The following is a 19,327-nucleotide window of genomic DNA, read 5'->3' on the forward strand; positions in this document are numbered from 1 at the left end:
CCAAAAGATCTTCCTAGAATTCCTTTTGAAAGAGAAATTAACTTTGGAATAGATATTCTTCTAGGTACGTAACCTATCTCTATTCGTCTATACGGAATGGCTCTACCTGAACTTAAGGAACTGAAGGAACAGTTTGAAGATCTCTTAGATAAGGGTTTTATCTGTCCTAGTATTTCTCCATTGGGTGGTCTAGTCCTGTTCATGCATAAGAAAGATGGTTCTCTCAGAATGTGCATCGATTACCATCAGCTGAACAAAGTCACCATCAAGAATAAGTATCCACTCCGCAGAATTGATGACTTGTTTGACCAACTTTAGGGTACCAGTTATTTCTCTGAGATAGAACTCAGATTGGGCTATCATCAACTTAGAGTCGTAGAATGTGACATCCCAAAGATAGCTTTTAGAAATCGGTATTGTCACTTTGAATTCCTAGTTATGTATTTTGGACTAACGAATTCCCCTGCAGCTTTCATGGAGTTAATGAACAGGGTGTTCAAATAATAATGGACCTGTCCATCATAGTTTTCATTGATTATATCCTTTTCTATTATCATAGTGAGAATGATCATGCAGACCATCTGAGAATTTTGCTGCAGACCCTTAGAGCTCAAAAGTTGTTTACCAAGTTCAATAAGTGCAAATTTTGGCTATGATCAATAGCTTTCTTTGGCCATATTATTTCCAGCAATAGTATCTGAGTTGACCCTCAAAAGACTGAAGTAATGAGAAACTAGCCTAGACCTATTTCTCTATCAAATATTTAGAGTTTCTTGGGTTTTCCTGGCTATTACATAGGGTTTATTAAAGGGTTTTCTTATATTTATTCTCCCATGTCTCGATTTACTTAGAAGAAGGTTAAATTTTAGTGGACTGATTCCCAGGAGAAAAGTTTTCAAGAGTTAAAGACTCAATTCACTTCTTCCCCAGTATTGACTTTGTCAGATGGTTCAGATGGATTTTTTGTTTACTAGGATACTTCTAAAGTTGGTCTTAGTTGTGTTTTATGGAGAGTGGTAAGGTTAGCATATGCCTTTAGACAACATAAACCCCTTGAAAAGAATTATCCTACACATTATCTGGAGTTGGCAGTAGTTGTTTTTGCCTTAAAATTTCAGAGGCACTATCATTTTGGGGTTCATGTTGATGTGTTCTCTAACTACAGGAGTTTACTGTACGTGTTTACATAGAAAGATCTGAATATTCATTAGAAAAGATGACTTGAGTTATTAAAAGATTATTATATTAGTGTGTTGTATTATCTGGGCAAGGCCAATATAGTGGCAGATACCTTTGGTAGATTGTCAATAGGTAGTGTTGCTTATGTTGAGGAAGACAAGAAGAAGTTAGTTAGTGAGGTTCATCAGCTTGATAGATTGGGTGTTAGGTTTGTTTATTCAGCTGAAGGTGATGTATAGGTTCAGAATAGTTAGGAATTTTTATTGGTTGCCAAAGTGAAGGAAAAACAAAAAAGAAATCCTAATATTGTTAAGTTGAAGGAGAAAGTTAGAGATCAGAAAGTAGAGGTTTTATCCCAAGGGGGAGATGGTGTGCTTTGTTGTCTTGGAAAGTTATATGTTCCGTGTGTTGATGGGTTGAGATAACAAATAATTGCAGAACAACATTGTGCGTGGTATTCTATTCACCCAAGAGCACTCAGATGTACCATTATTTATAGGAAATCTATTGGTGGAATGGTATGAATAGGGACATCGCAAAGTTTATGGCCAAGTGTTCAAATTATCAGTAGATCAAGGTTGAGCACCAAATTCTTAGTTGTACATTGCAGGAGTTCAGCATCCCTACTTGGAAGTGGGAAGCGGTGAACATTGATTTTGTGATAGGGTTGATTCATATGCATCGCCAACATGATTTGATTTAGGCCATTGTGGATTGAATGACCAAGTCAGGCCATTTCTATCCCATGACTGATTTCTGTACCTGTAAACTGCATAATATCTCATAAAATATGCGTAAACATAAACTGTAAGGCCATAAGGTTCAATACTGATACATATCTGAGAAAATATGGTATAACAATACCAAAAACAAACATAAATACTGAAGTCTGAACATCTAATCTGACATCTAGTCTGAAAGCCTCTAACTGAACTGAATAAAGAGTTGATGGGACATGTCCCCAACTAACTCCAACTACTGAAATAAATTGAAAATAGAAATAGAAATGAAATAATCTTGTCCTCGAAGGATGAGGACTCACATCTAACTCTGACTGCTGATCCTGGAATCTATTGCTGATTTGGAGCTCATGCCTCTGAACCTATGGTGTAACATAAGAGAAAGCACCATAGCGCAAATACGTCAGTACGTCTAAATGTACTGAGTATACGAGTGAGGTAGGCTAAATGCAAAGGGTTATATGCATGAAAAATACTGACTGATATGAACGTGGGAGTACGTACATGCATACATAACTGTAACTAAACTCATTGAGATACAGACTACTGAGTTTGAATACTGACAACATGAGTGTACTAATAATGAGATTTTGATAGACTTGAGTTTACTGATATTGATATGTAAATCACTAATAAGTGATGGATTGGATACTGTATTACTGATATACTAAGAGACTGATATTTTATTACTGATAAATGAATAATTGTTTCTGACAGTTCAAATTATGAACAACTGGTCTGATTGACTGTATCTGACAGTCCTGAAGCTGAGTACTGATAGCATGAGTTCTGATAAATTTTATGATTGATAGCATAAGTGACTGTATCTGACAGTCCATAAATCTAAAGAAAACTATCTGAGTTCAATTCTATTTCTGAGTTGACTGTATCTGATAGTCCTGATATACTAAAATCTGAAGAACTATCTGAGTTCTTTAATAAGACTGGGTAGCTATAACTGACAGTCCTGAAATCTGTAACTAAAATTGTGGGAAGTAGTTATCTAACCGACATGCCCCAAATATGCTATAATAGCTATGCTGGGGTCCAATCTCTGCCCCAATTAGAGGGGTGTCAATACCGCGCCACTGGTAAGGACAGCTGTGAGAACCCTATACTGGCAGGTACTCAATGAGAATGATGGAAACCCTAACTGATGGGTTAATCCACCTCATCAACCCTAATCTGACGGGTTAAGATATCTCAACCTACGCTGGCTATGTAGTTTTGGAACATAAGGATTACTACTAAGAATCATACCCTGAATTGGCGGGGGAGTTCCCATCCATGGGTTCACTCGGTGCTAACTTCTACTCCCATCTGAAGGACACTGAACTGAGTAACTAAGCTGAACTAAATAACTGAATTAAATTGATTAGCTGGACTGATACTGATTAACTAGACTGATACTAGTGGTATTGTTTAACAGAGCTAAACTAAGTTTACTGGATTCCAATGACTGACGAAATGTACTAAGTTCTTAGGACTGGTTGAGAGTATTAATGTTACTGAGATTAACTGTGAATACTAAGGTTGCTGAGGTTACTGAGCACTGAGATTACTGAGATTACTAGACTACTGAGATTTCTGAGATTTATGAGTTTTCCTGAGTCACATGACTGACTGAATTCTATAGATCATGGCTTGACTGGGAGTATCGTGAAAACATGACATGGCTCTAGGCACACAACTATATTTTTTGGGTATAAGTACCCCAGGACTCGATGGAAGGAAATTGACACAACTTGAATTTTTTGAGTACACGATCATCAATAAAAATCCATAATACATGAGTGGGGAATTTCATGAAGTACATAGTCATCATAATATCTATCATGAATAGTAATGCTTATAATCAAGTCATAACTCTCATATTCTAATATCATGGGCATTCCAACAATATATACTATTCATAGTAATCGCATGGAAACCATTCAAGCGTAAGGTAACGATAACATGTAACGTTTAGTTCATATTGTAATGATTTGGGGATATTATACTTCATGTATTTATTCAACATCTCAAACATGATAGGGAAAGCATGGATGTATTTTGTGTACATAATTTATATCTCCATTATCATACATGCTTTATACCACAATAATAACAACACATAATTTGCATGGAAATTTATATTGGAGTGTATGACTGACATGAACTTGTTATTTAGATATCATGAAATCATGTAAATATGAAGTTCTAACATACTAGGCATTTTATCGAACACCTTGCATGCATTCTTTAAGGCATAGGTGGATTTCATACCTGTATTCTATCAATCTATCTAAAGATCATGTTTTTCAACTAACAACATAACTTTTATGAGATATACAGTCATGATACTATTACATAGCAAAACAAACAAGCATCAACATGGGTATGATCATATCACCACAATTAACCAAGCTTTTGTATTTTAAAGAATGATTCTTGAACTTCACGGAAGAAAATAATCCGTGGATGAACACTATGCATACCTTGGAAGGGAGGTTCTTGATGATTGATGGAGGAATTTCCTTGAAATTTGATATTCAAGCTTGATTGTGCAACCCTAGTTGTTTTTCTCCTATGGTACTCTTAGATGATGAGCTTTGAGATGTTAATAGGGTTTTAATGTGTTTAGAAGCTATATATTTCATAGGGTTACGTTTAGGGACATGTAAGGAGTGTTAAAAGACTTAATTACCCTCAAAATAACTCAAAACAGAGTGTTTTTGGCATTGGAACTGACTTAGGTGGCGCCTAACCAATCGCTTAAGTTTGGTTGGGCAGCGCCTAACCAATCGCCTATCCTTACTGCCTCTCACGAAAATGGACATAACTTTTTGCTTTGGTATTGGATTAAGGCAAAATTGGTATCGTTGGAAAGATAATTCAATTCTCTATAATTTGTTGGGTCTAAATCAGCCAAAATACCATATTAACATGGAGTTATACTCATTCAAAGATGAACCTTGCAAAATCAAATACTAAAACTTGATGGATTCAAAAACTCTTAGCTTGTATTACCTTAAATGACCCATATGAACATGATTAACACATCATAAACTATATTGTATCTAGGATACTTATTTTAATTCATGAACTAAAATGCTACTCACAGAATAGGAGGTTTCATATGTAGGAAAAATAGTTCGTGTCCTAGCTTAGAAACATACGGGGTATTACAGCTTTATATTAAGGATTTGGTCAAGTTGTATGGGATTCTGTTATTTATTATTTTAGGTAGAGGTACTCAGTTTACCTCTTAATTTTAAAGATCTTTACAGAAGGGTCTTGGTACCTAATATCATCTTAATATAACTTTTCATCCTCAGAAAGATGGTCAGGTAGAGAGTACCATTTAGACTTTGGAGGACATGTTGAGAAAGTGTGTTATTGACTCTAAAGGTAGTTGGGATGACCACATTTCATTGATTGAGTTTTCCTATAATAACAATTATCACTCCATTATTCATATGGTTCAGTTTGAGACTCTCTATGGAAGGAGATGTAGATCTCCCATTGGTTGGTTTGAAGATAGTGAGGCTAATTTGGTAAGGCTAGATTCAGTGTTTGAGGCGATGGAGAAAGTTTAGTTTATTTAGGAGAGGCTGAAAACAGCCCAAAGTCCTTATAAATCTTATGCAGATGTAAGGAGAAGAGAACTTGAGTTTGAAGTTGGTGATTTAGTTTATTTGAAAATTTTGCCTACGATGGGAGTAAAAAGATTTGGCAAGAAGGGGAAACTCAGTCCCTGCTATGTTGTCCCTTATAGAATCTTGAACTATTTTGGGAATGTAGCTTATGAGCTTGAGATGCCTATAGTTTTGGTATCAGGGTATCCAATGTTCCATGTTTCTTTATTGAAGAAATGTATTGGTGATTCAGCTATTGTTGTTACCTTAGAAAATATGGACATTCAAGATATCCTTTCCTTGGAGAAGTCGCAGTTAAGATTCTTGATTGTTAGATTCGTAGACTAAGGAACAAAGAAGTTCCCTTGGTCAAAGTTCTATGGTGGAATCAGTTGTTGAGGGAGCTACTTGGGAAGCAAAAGCAGATATGCGAACCAAGTACCCTCATCTTTTCTCTGCGAACTCAGATTCGTCTTGACGTAACAATATTCATTAGATTGGTTAAATTCTATTCTCAGTTTTAGTTATGTAACCATTCTCATGTCGTTGCATACATTCATGAAATCAGTTCAATTCATGTATCATGCTCTAGGATCAGTGGTGTAATCATGTTCAAGTCATGCATGTTCAGTATTTGATCTTAGTTTCTTTAGAATTCTTAGTCTAACAAGTCTTATTTAAGGATGAATGTTCTTAAAAGGGAGATACTACTCTTTATTCAACTCTTAGTTGCATGCTTAAAGGGTCAAAGGCTTCAAAATTTCACTAAGTGTTGAGGACTTAGTCATTTTCAAGACCCCTAAACTTTATGAATTTTTATTTTTTGGCTTTCCCAACCCCGAGATGTTGGTTTTTGAATGGATTTTTCTCTTATTATGGAATTTTGTATGTTCATGATAGATTAAATTCTTGTATTTCCTTAGAATTTTGACTCAATTCATGTTCAAGAATGATTCCATGAAAAGTTAGGTTAACCATGCTTTAAGTTTCAATCTCCCATGTTATATTCAAGTGAATTTCACGTTATATTATTTAGTTTTGATCTTAGTAACGTAACCATGCTATTTTTCCATGTTTTAAGACATTCCCATGTTCATGTTCATGATTCTCACACATTTGATGAAATCTCTATATTTTGGGTTTTTGAACCATGATCCCATACTATAGTTTTAAAGAACTATTATCATGTTTTATGGTCATTCAGTGCTGGCGGGTTGAAATCCTGATACCTATGTGTTATACATGATTTTAGATTTTCAAGTGATGATTCAGTTAAAACAAGGATATTAGTATTTTTTTCTCAGGTGATGTAATCATGATGAGCACCGTCAGAAATAATGTCCAGTTAAACTTAGTCCAGTTCAGTACTAATATCAGTTCAACCTGGAGTAGGATTTAGCATCGAGTGAATGCTGGGATGGCTGCTTCCCTGTCAGTTAGGAAGAGTCATTAGTAGCAGTCCCTGTGTTCAAGAACTATGTAGCCTACATATGATATGAGAGGTCACCCATCAATTTAGTCCTAACATCCTCTCAGGGGTCACTCATAAATTAAGGCTTGACACCTTGGTCCTTCAGTACATTAGTCTAGTGAATCCATAAAGCCAGTGTTAATACTCGTGGCACGGTACTGACACCCTTAAAATTTAGGTTATTAGTTGGACAATTAGCTCATATTGATGCATGTCGGTTACATGATACCTCCCACAGTCTCAGTCAGTATTTAGTATGATTAAACTTAGGTTTTCTTGACTAAAGCATACAAATTTTTAGTTATTCAATTATACAGCTTTTTGTCTTTCATTTTATAGATTATCTTAGCAATATGTTTATGCTTCAATATGTTTATGCTTTCTCTTACATTCTCAGATATTACATGTTTATGCACACATGCCCAATTATTTCATGCATTTCCACCAGTCCTTATCTCATATAACAAAATATTCAAAGTACTAACGACATACTTTTCTTTGTGCTATAGTGTCTTATAATATAGGTTCACACTCAAATTCTCGACTACTCTTAGGCACCTCAGCATTACTCAGGAGCAGTAGTGGTGAATCCTCATCCATCAAGGACATGATTTGTTTACTTCAGTTATTTCAATACTTCATTATGTTTAGTCAGTCAGAGTTAGTTGGGGTTGGTCCCATAAACTCTTTATGAAGTTTAGACGCTTTCAGACAATCAGTTAAACTGTTAGTCATTTTTTCCAATTTTTAATTAGATATTTTAGATATGTTGTTGACACGAAGATTTACAGTACCTTACCAGTTTATCTTCCTCTGATGTATTATATTATTAGTTTACTCGATGCTTATAGTAGGTACTAGCTCATAGGTTAGCTTGTGGTCACGTATGTCTGTAAGCACTATTATGGAGACTAGGGGGTAGCCTCGGGTCAAGACAATGGGGCTAAAGAGGTTTCAATTGGATGTAAAAAGTTCATTCTATAATGGATACCTACAAAAAGGTATATGTGAAGTAGTCCCTAGGGTTTGAAGTCCTTTATTTCCACATTATATGTTCAGGCTTGAAAAAGCTCTTTATAGGTTGAAGCAGGTACCAAGAGCATGGTATGAAATTTTATCTAAATTCTTGCTAGATAATGGATTCAAGCGAGAAAGGGTTGACAACAATTTCTTCTTAAGATCCAAACAACAAAAAATCTACTCATTATGTAGGTTTATGTGGATGCTATTATATTTTTATAAACTCTGAATTCTATGTTTGATGACTTAGCAAGGATTATGGGAAGAGAATTTCAAACAAGCATGATGGGTGAGCTTAAGTTCTTTCTTCCACAAATGAATCAATTATCTAATGGAGATCCAATCAGTAAGCAAAAATATATCCTTGTGTTGTTAAAGAAATACAAGATAGGGGATGCTAAGCTAATAAATACTCTAATATACATTTTCATGAAATTGGATAATGATGAACCTAGTTCGTCTATGAATAAGACCATGTATCAAGGTATAATAGGTTCTTTTTTATATCTAACTACAAATAGTCCATAGATTGTATTTAGCGTTGGTATGTGTGTAATATTCCAATCATATCTAAGGGATTCTTACTTAAAGGCAACCAGATGAATTTTGATATATTGAAATGGAACAACTAATCCTGCTCTTTTTTAATCCATTTGGAGATACCTTTGGTCTAATTGGGTATGGTAATGCTGATTATGCTGGATTTATTGATTATAGTGATATGCCCAAATTACAACTCCTTTAAGAAGTGTAAGTGATCATTTTCAAATATATAACCCAATAAAGGTTGGGGTCAAATCCCACAGGGAATATGATGATAACTAACTCATGTGTGATTTAAGTGATTATCAGTCGATGATTTCCATGAAATAGGGGGTTATAAGTTACTTGGGAATTCATATTTATTTTGTTTTATGCATTGAACGATAAACTCATAAACTTTTATCAAGAAGGAGATAAACTAGGATTGTGTTCACCTTGGCTTCCTATCAATTCCAAGTCAAGTTAATGGTGAATTCATATTAGCAATAATAATTACAAAGAAAACAAGCTCAAATATTCACTTAAATACTTCTAAACCTTAATTTTCCCTTTAATTCTTTTGTACCTAAAGTGATGAAAGTGATGACTCATGCTTATCCTTCAGTGAATAATCTTGTTAGAGCATGCTTCATTAGACAAAGATTGGAAACTCTTTATCCTTATTGTTAAATCCTTTTCTTGACTCTAACCTCTTTGTTCACGTAATCCAAACATAATGTTTGTTGTAATGTTTGAAACCATTAGAAATCTATAAAAACAAAAGAATTAAAAATATAATTATGTAAGTTAATCGAATTCACATGAACATTAACCCTAGAATTGATATTTATCCAAGGCTTCCACAACCCTAGTTAAGGGGGTTTTGGACATTCATAGTAATTAAAGAGATGAAAGAAATATATTTAATAATTTAAGGATATAATGAAGAAATTCAAGACTTAAATCCATGGAAAAAACCACAAGATAACCTTTGAAAACTCACAAAGTCAATTCTCCGAAGAAAATATGAGTCAAAATATTCTAAGTGTTAAAATATTCCTATTCTTAACCCTAGACTAGGTATTTATAGGCTTTAGGAATTCGGAAATATAAAATTCAAATTTGATTGTTGCCTCTAATTTGACTAATTACCTAATGGCTCGCCACAACAATGATGGTTCGACCGATGAAATACCTTTTAGCTTTTATTTGACCATCAATCAATTTGGTACTGATGAGAGAGTGCAAGGTTCTTCATCACTGGGTCCATCACCTGACTTGTTAATTTACTCCTTATTCCATTTACACCTAGCAACTTGTGTTACAGTTAGTTAAACCTTTGGTGGTGCATCAGCTGGGGCATTACAACTATTTTTCTATTGATTTTATTTCACTCTGATAGCTAGTGTGGCATTTTTTTTACTCTTCAAAAGGTTTTAAAGTGAACCTTCACTTAGAATCTTTATCATAAATTCACTCTTTTCGGTCTTTGGGTAATTTTCTATAAGACCTCATAAAATTTGTATCATTTTATTTTTAACCCTTCCATGTACATTATGTTAATTTTTGACTTGAATTATGATTAGGGATGTTAAAAAGGTGTTTTGTGAAACTTTTAACATTTTTAGAAGGCGTTTAGGGTCATTTTAGGACCCCGAGGTAGTAAGCCTCAACGATAAGTGCATGTCATAGAGGTTAACCTCTACGATGAGGGTGTGGCATGGAGGCTAACTTTTGTCATAGTGGCTTTCAATGTCGTTATGTTAAAATCATCCAGCTTTATTTTTCTTCTCTTAGGGTGAGGGGATTTTGGTATTTTTACCCCTTGCATGACTTCTAAACATAAAATTACCCTTTTCCCTTCTATTTTCAAAGATAAAAATCATTCTTTTTCCTCTTTAACTCATAACCCAAAGAAGTTCAAGGATTTTACAAGGAATTCACAATCCAAGCTCCAAACTTATATATTTCAGGCATATTCTCTTTCCTTAATTTGAATTTTACATTATGGCATAAATTGATTGGTTATTCATGTGATTTAAATTGTGAGTTTGAAATTAGGTTGAGGAATTTTGAATGGATTTACTTGAATTACTTATCCCATATTTTAAATTATGTATTCATTCTTTAATTGATAGCTTTGGGACAGAATTAGTGCATTTTTTAAATGATTGGAATAAGGGACATGGGTTTCCCCAAACTAATAGAACATTTGCTTGATAATTGCATTAACCTCAACTCACTTTGTAAACTTGATTTTGAATATGGATAATTACATGGTTTGACTTATAATTTTAACCAGTTACATTGTATTAAATGATAAATGAATGAATATGGTTTTGGATGGCCTTGGTGTTCTTGGTTTTTGATTTATAATAGAACTTGGGAGTCAGTTTTGTTATATGGACTTTTTTTGAATAATTAAATTAGCTTGCTTATTGGTATGACGATACGATATTGGTAAATGCCTTAATAAACGACTTCTAGGTTAATGGTTGGTTTATGTGCATTTGTTTTAATTTGGACGTAAAGACAATTATGTAGCTCACTGTGAAGGTATAGATCCCGAGGGGGTCAACATTTGAAACCACGTTTGTTGGTGTTGGGGGACCATGTGATCATGTTCTTGGTACATACATTATATATATATATATATATATATATATATATATATAATTAGAGGGCTATAGTCTTGATGTCTTTAGCCTTTTCTAAATTTATGGAACTAACACTCATTGGGGCCCTTCTAGCAGTGGGAGTTAGATCAATATTATAATACCCTAAATTTTGGGTCGCATAATTTCATTAGAAAATTTAATGTTTTTCGGAGTACGACTCGAGTGATGAGTTGTAGGGTGCCCATTATAGTCATACTAGTGAGGTTGACCTAGGAATCTGTCTTGATCACGACTTAGACCATGCGAGTCGTAAGGTCTAGTCACGAGTCATAGGGTCTGACTCATGACCATAACAAAGAAGGGTTAGAGTTTGGGGCTTTAAGTAAAGAGTCAAGGTAATGACTCATCATGAGTGATTTCCCGACCCGTAATGACTGGGAGCTACTTTCCTGTATGACACTACTCCCATGATTTAAAATACTAAATTAGTCCTATTATTATTAGTTTTTCAAAATAAAACACAACTTTATATTATCAAATGTCGAAGTCAAGAAAGTTAGGGTTTCTAGGGCTTGATTACCTAGGTTTACATTGGTGGTCTCAAAAATTCTTGGTGTCTTCTGAAATGTATACCTTTCCTAACTTTATTTTATATAATATCATGTATTTAACTATTACCCATGAAGATTTATTATTGGGTTAACAGATTTGGAATGGTTATTACTTGAATTGATTTCCTATAATTTTGAATTGGTCATTCATGCTTTGTCTTTTGATTTTTGAACTGAAAATGTGCATGTTTGCGGGAATTGGAATGCGGAACATAGGTTTCCCAAAATTCAAGGATTTTTTTTCTGAATTGATATAAACCTCAACCCACTTGTCAAGTTGGTTTTTAAAACATAGATATATGCATAATTTAATTTGCTATTGGAACCTTGCATTGCATAAAAGGTTAATGAAACATAAAAATGGTTTTGAAAGGCCTTAGTGTCCATGGTTTTGGTTCAAATTGGAACTTTGAAGTCAATTTGGTTTGATGGTTTTAATAGTCATAATGGGAATTGACTTTCAAGTTTAATTGGCATGACAATACCTACTTGGTTTTTGCCTTTATAAATAACTCCTTCTTTATGGTTGGGAATATATGCTATATGTTTAAAAGGGGTGGTGTATCTCTCCATGAATGTGGATGTCCGAGGGGTACAAATACTGGAAACTACATTTTCCGGTGTGGGGGTGTTTATGACCACATGCACAGTTCATACTTAATATATATTTTTGAAATGTTGGGGTCGTTGATTCCCTGTCCCTTCCTCAGATTTCCTTTATTCATGTGATTATACATACTAGGTTCCTTTTAGTAGGGGGAGTTGAACCCATATAGCCTGTGGTACCCTTAGGACGAGCAAAGTTACACTATATAGGTTAATGGTTTTTAAATCTTAGGCTTAAACCCGGTACCCTATCATGACATCATATATATATATATGTATGTGAATATGCCAATAGAGTTTTGGTTTATTTGACATGACATTATTTTATCCCTTCCCTGAGTTACATGATAGCTCTTACCCCACTAATCGTCCCCAGACGCTAAATCATTTTATGATGTAGGGTCCAAGGGGTTTTATACTTTCCTTGTACCCCTTTCCTTCCATCTTCCAAAAGGATTATTATTTCTTTAGTTTCTTTATATTCTTTTAGTATCTTATTTTTGGATCATTTTTGGCCATTGTTGGGGGCATGTCTTGACTATATATAGTATTCAGTTTTTAGAGGCTGTTGAGGACAATATATGGGTTTAGATATTGGTTTTGACTCTTAGTATTTTTTTGGCTTATCTAACCACTTTATCATTATATCTGGTTTTCTTCTGCTATTTTCTTTATTACTATATTATTGTGCTCTTGAGGTTAGGATAAGGGGGTCGTCTCTAGTCAATAATGGTCTTGAAATACCCGTCATGACTAGCCCTGGTTTGGGAGGTTACAAGATTGGTATTGAAGACAAGATTTATAGTCTTTAGGTGTCTACAATGATGTGTCATGTAGGGTCCCTTTTATTGGTGTGTAGCGCCCCACAAACATAAAGGAGAGGCTACGAGGCATTTTAGAATGTTTTCGTTGATTTTGTTCTAGTTTGGTATATAGAGTCTGGTGTATTGGAATTCTCTAACTCCCGTCTTACTCATATTTTAGATCATGGCTCTCTGAAGATTTAATATTTGTAGAAACTATGATGGACTCTCTGTCCTACCTGAGGACAATATGAATTGAACTCACCCTTTTTATGGAGAGCAAACCTAGTCTAGGGTCCTTGCTCTGGATTGTACTACCGCACGTTGAGTTCCACCTATCCCTACTAGTCCTCCTAAGGCATCTCGAGCTGGTGATAATTGTTATTAGCCACCTTAGGGGGACATCTCTAATGCGGAATTCTGCTGGTCCATTAATTTGCTTACTTAGTGACATCTCAGTCTCGTCAGTCATATATTTTGGTTTTGTTTCTCTTTCGTCTGAGGTCACTCGTGTTAGCCAATTCATGAGGTTGAATCCCCTACCCTTTATAGGATCAAAGGTTGGTGAGGATCCTCAAGGTTTTGTGGATGAGATAGAGCAGATTTTTAGGGCTATGTATGCTACTAATGTAGAGGATAAGGTGTTTGTTGTATATTATTTGAAATATATATCGCATCAGTGTTATGAGGAGTGGGAAAAGTTAAAGGGTGATAATGCAGAGCCGACATTATGGAAGTAGTTTTTAGGTCCCTTTCTTGATCATTTCTTTCCTTAAGAACTGAGAAAAGATAAGGATGAGGAGTTCGTAAATCTAAAGCAGGGTAAGATGAGTGTCAAATAGTACGCTTGGAATATTTATCAGTTGTCTCTTTACGGTCTAGAATTTGTGTCTCTCCAGAGATTTAAGATGAGAAAGTTTGCTTCAGGTTGTCTTTTGATTAGTATTGGAATGTAAGGCTGCAATGTTGAATAATGACATAGATACCTCTAGGCTTGTGGTTTATATGCAACAAGTGGAAAATGTAAAAAACATATAGGCAAAGATAGGAAAGAGGCAAAATAAGAAGTTTAGGTAAAGCAGAACAGTGGGAGAGATGGTAGAAACTGAACGAAGAAGAAGACTTGGGGAAATTCTTATTCATATTCTTTGGCTAGTTTCCCTTATCCTAAGTCATTGGGTGATGATCATTTTTAGGATAGCAATGGTTCTAAGGCACAGGGTGCCCAATCTCAAGATAGGGAGCTTAGTCCTCCCCACCTTATCCTTATTTTAGATTTTGAGGATAGCTTTACCATGGTTACTGTAATAAGGGAAAGAACCAGTGATATAGTTACGGTCAGCCGGGGCATATGCAGAGGAACTGACATGTGTCTAAGGTAGCTACTGGGCTAATAAGGTTCTGATCGCCACATATTTAGCTCTTGTACTAAAGGGTGCTACTTCATTCCTATCTAACAGGTGATATCTCTGGCCTAGGTTGGATACGTAGTTATGAAACTTAGGGATTTCTTCTAGGGATCTCAGTCCTATCTAGCGTGTAAGGCTCCATCCCTAGGCTTACTCGGTGCTAAATCCTACTCCCAACTGAAAGACACTGAACCGATTTCCTAGTTCATACTAGGCTCGATTGAACTGTTACTGATCGTACTAATTAACTAAACTTAACAGATCTCACTAAGTTTCGTTAAATGAGGGAATACTACTGAATTTTGTTCTCTGACTGAATGCTACTGAGTTTCTGGAATGAATTCTTGAATACTACTGAGGTCTAAACTGAATACTTAACTGGAATAGACCGATACTAAGATTATTGGGTGTCTTAAAGTTCTGTAACTGACTGAGTTCTACTGATCCTAGAACGACTGAGATTATCTTGAAAACTGACACTAGCTTTAGACGATCAGCTAAATTATTGGGTATTGAATACCCCCGGGAATCAATAAAATAAATAAATAAGGCATGAGAATTCTTGAATAACATAACAGTAGTCTATCATTCACAATAAAATCAAGGGGCATCTCTTCAAGCACTTGGAAGTCTTAAACATGTAAACATATAGGGATGTATACCAATGTCTCATAATTCGTTCATTAAGGAATGCATGTAAATAAGAGTGCATGCAACATATCATAATTAATTCACTAACGCCTTTCAACAAACACTTGGCATGCATTAACTTATACATAATTAGGAATTTCATACTAACACGCAATAATGACTTTATTTCCTTCACATAAGCATTTTATCAGACATATGGGGACCATACTTTGGTTATACAACAATTAATACATCCAATTAACATGGCTACATCAATAAAATTGCAACTTAAAGTGGTTTATCATGAACATTATGTAAATCATCACATGCTAGGACTAAATCATGTACTTTGTAATCTAGAACATGAATCACAACTCAACAATAACATAAACATGAAGTTCAACCCATATAAATCATGAAAAATCATAAATATTCAATCTTTATAATTTGAAAAGGGTTCTTGAACTTCTTGGGTGGAAGGGGCCCAAGAATCAACATTTAACATACCTTAGTTCTTGATTTTTTGAAGATTGATGGATAGACTCTTGAATTTTGATCTTCAATTGAAAAATCCTAACTTGTTCATGAGAGAAATTGAGAGAAGAGAGTATATTTTGGGGTAAAATAGGGCTGAATCTCGTGTTATAGGGTTATATAGGGGTGGGAAATTGACCCAAATACCCCTCAGGACACGGATTTTAAAAAGCTGAAAATTGGGCACCAACGTGGTTGTCGACGCGGCGCATCGATGACATCGACGTGATACTCGACGTGTCTCACCATGATCGTGCCAAGCCTCAGTACTTTTGACTATTAAATCCTGCACAATATTAACCAACGCGATAGGCGATGCGGTGCACCTAGATCGTATTGGTCCACTATTTTGGGATACCAAACATGGTCTAAACACAGTACGAAAAATGCAAAACTCATCCGGGAACACCTACTAACATAGCTTATAATAAATCAACTTAAATATTGACATTTAAAGGTCGTATGGGTCGATAAATAATATTACCAACTTATGAAGGCTAAAAAGATTCTAAGTGTCAACACTTAGCTTAAGTGTCTAAGTCCGGGGCCTCTATTTAAGCTTTAAGGGACTGAGTAAAGCTTGGAATTTTGAAGGGTCTTACAATATCTCCCCCTTGGAAATATTTATCCTCGAATGGGACTAACTAGACCAAAATTATGGATAGACTGAACTTACTTACTGGACATGAACATCTGAAACATGACTATATGACTGGAACTACTGATATACTGAACATGCATATCTGATGCATGGGTAATTGACTGAGCTATTCTCATAAAAGCAAAAATGAAATTACTGATAAGCTGAGCTTCTTCTATTGAACATGCATATCTAACTAAGCTGACTATCGAATGCAGGGCTGAATATGCACTGATAACTGATGCTGACTTTGTAAGGAACATATCAACATGCAATCGAATGGGCCTAAGGACATAAAAACATTGGGGAATTATAGAGTTTCTCCCCCTTAGGACACTATGTCCCTCTAAGAATGTTTACTTTACAGAGATACTTGTAATACTGAGGCGATGCACAAGGCAACTACGAACTGGATCATGACTGAACATCTGAGATCTGAAGCTAATGCATGATACATGGACTGAGCTGATCTTGCAACTTCTGGTACTTTCTATATTGGAATAGTTTAATTTCTGAGATTTCTAATAGTATGACTAAAAGGAATGATAGGAAATAAACTATACGAATTTTACCGCCTGACTTTTAAACTAAATTTTTGGCTTCACTAACTCATGTTGAAAACTTAATCTCAAATGGGAGAAAAGGATCTAACTATATGTATCATGAAAATAAAGGACTTATAACGTACCCGAATGTATGTTAGGGAACTTCACTAATCATGGTGAGTCTAGAGTGCATAAAATCTATTCTGATGCCAACCACTAGTGGTACTAGAAGTGGCTCCCTGTTAACACAACTCTTTACCCCTCTGAACCAAAACTCTACACTCTTGCAACCAGTGTCCAGACTTACCATAACCAAAACATACCTCACTTCCTGCTCTACATGCACTTAGGTGGTTCTTACCACATTCTTCACAAAGTGGATAGGTACTCTTACTTCTCATACTACCCTGGGCTTTGGAGCCTGGCACCCCATTAAGATTGCCATCCTTGAACTTTGGTACTGGTGCACTAGCTGAGAATGGAGCTGGGACTGAAAACTTCTGACTATGCTGAGAACGGTTACCACCGTATGACCCTAGCATGAGAAAAACTAAAACTACCTATTCTAGCTTTCTTATTCACTCTCTTTCTCTCTTCTTAGATTTTTTTTACCTTAGTCTGCTGAGTGTGCATCATTAGTCTAGAAAGATCAATATCTCTATTGAGCATAGCAGTCCTACACTTTTTTAACCACCAACCCAGATACACCGGTCACTAACTTACTCATGCTAGATCTAGGGTCAGCTATTTGCTCCGGAACATACTTAGACAATAGATTGAACTTGAGGCAATACTCCTTCACTGACATAGAGCCTTGCCTTAGGTTCATAAACTCTTCTACATTATCTTTCCTCATCTCAAGTAGGATAAACTTATCTAAGAATGCATCCTGAAATATCTACCAAGTCATGAGAATTGCATCCTCCCATCTACTCTTCCACATCACTACCCAATCATAAGCAACATCCTTCAACCTATAGGATGCCAATTCTATACTCTCATCTTCAGAGACATGCATAATTTGGGTGATCTTCTTCACCTCCTCAAGATAAAGTTGAGGGTCCACTCCTATTATTGACCTAAAGAATTCTGGCTGGTTTATTCTCATAAAATTTCTGATCCTAGATGCGGCTAAATCCCCATCTTGCTAAAGTTAGGATACAGCCTGATGGTTATCCTGAACACTAAAAGCTGCTCAAAACTTTGCATGTGACACATTCTCATTCGAAGGATCTACGGGCTGAGGTGGCTGGTTATTATTTCTACGGGCATTATCTCTACGAGGAGGCATATTTTGTAAATGAAAAAAAGAATGGATTATTCTGAGAGTCTTAACTTGAGCTCATGCTCACTCACACGACATGAATGCTGAAAAAAGGGAAACTATTCCTAAAAAATCTTATAGCCTCCTGTACATAAATGTAGTGCGCAACACACCCATGCATAAGCCTCTACTAGATATGGCTTTCAGACTTCCTAGGACACTGTTGAACCTTAGGCTCTGATACATAGTTTGTAACACCCCGATTCTGTTACTTTGGATGCTACACGGTTCTCATAATCCTGAAGGACCACAAGCTAACCCTTGACAGATATCTGTAATTGAACACTCCATAATACATTGTGAAAATAAAGAAAAATAATAGAAAACTTTCCATGAGGTTCAAACATCTAAAATACAACTGAAAACTAAATACTAATAGAACTGTCTGAACATCTAGTCTGAAAAACTCTAGTCTAAAAAAATCCACTAACTGTATGAACAAGGAGTTGAATGGGAAAATCCCTCAACTAACTTTATTTACTAAATATACTGAATATAATGAAATAAAGTGAAATAAGATTCGTGCTTCTAAACCTATGGCATAAAACACCATAGCACAGGAAAGTATGAATAAGTACATGAGAATATACTGGTATGCTAGATGAGGTAAGGCTAAATTCAATGGATCATATGCATGAACTATAGCTGACTGAATAACATGAGTATACTGAATGAGGAATTATGTGCCTGAATGCATAACTATCACTGAAATCGTAGCAACACTAAATTCTAAGTTCAACTTACTAGATTACTGATAACTGGGTTTATTGATGCTGAATTCTAAATACTAATTTACTGACATTTGAGTTTACTAACACTGGGATACTGAATAACTGAGTCTAATGATATACATCTTAGAGTTTTTCTAATACTGATTGACTATATTTGAGATCAGTCCTATCTAGCAGGTGATCTCTGGATCTACTGATACTGATTCTGATTGACTGTACCTAATATTAGTACTATCTAGTAGGTGATCTCTGAATCTCCAGATAATAAAAATAATTGATTGTATTTGAGATCAGTCCTATCTAGCAGGTGATCTCTAAATTCTATAG

Source organism: Capsicum annuum, chromosome 3 (genome assembly GCF_002878395.1).
Source record: "Capsicum annuum cultivar UCD-10X-F1 chromosome 3, UCD10Xv1.1, whole genome shotgun sequence".
Taxonomy (NCBI): Eukaryota; Viridiplantae; Streptophyta; class Magnoliopsida; order Solanales; family Solanaceae; genus Capsicum; species Capsicum annuum.